Below are 696 nucleotides of genomic sequence, written 5' to 3'. Positions count from 1 at the left end.
AGAGAGAGAGACAGAGACAGAGACAGAGAGAGAGACAGAGAGAGAGACAGAGAGACAGACAGAGACAGAGAGACAGAGACAGAGAGAGACAGAGAGACAGAGAGACAGAGACAGAGAGAGAGACAGAGAGAGCCAGACAGACAGAGAGACAGACAGACAGAGAGAGACAGAGAGAGAGAGAGAGAGAGAGAGTGAAAAAGACATTAGTTGCAAAGGAAATTTTTTTCTGTTCAGATAAACCTTGCTTTTGGAACTGTTACAGAACCATACAATGACATTCTTAAATATCAGCTCTGTGGAGGCAAATGAGTCAAAAACTAAGCAAATTAACCAAAGAGAAGTGAAGTCTCTAATATGACTCAGTCCTTTAATGTCAGAAGGGAACTTCTCCAATTTTTTCAGTCAATAGTTTGTTTAAATAAATAAGATTGAAACTATTGTACTCAAGAGTGTTACTCTCATAATTTTTTTTTCATTCTATTCTAGTTTGCTCTAACTAATCTGGCTATATATTCAATATGGAAATTCTAACCAGTCACTTCTTATCCTTTAAGACAATAGGATTATAAATCAATTGCTGAAAGTTTACAGAATATCTAATAGCCTAATTTTCTCATTTTACAAATGACAATGCTGAAACACAAAGAGTTAATAGGAATATAGATTTAGATCTGGAAGGGAACTTAAAGGCCCTCT

Source organism: Petaurus breviceps, unplaced genomic scaffold, assembly GCF_028583685.1.
Source record: "Petaurus breviceps papuanus isolate PSGF00001 unplaced genomic scaffold, PetGlider_PUasm1.0 38, whole genome shotgun sequence".
NCBI classification, from domain to species: Eukaryota; Metazoa; Chordata; class Mammalia; order Diprotodontia; family Petauridae; genus Petaurus; species Petaurus breviceps.
Note: the sequence above shows the minus strand (reverse complement) of the source record.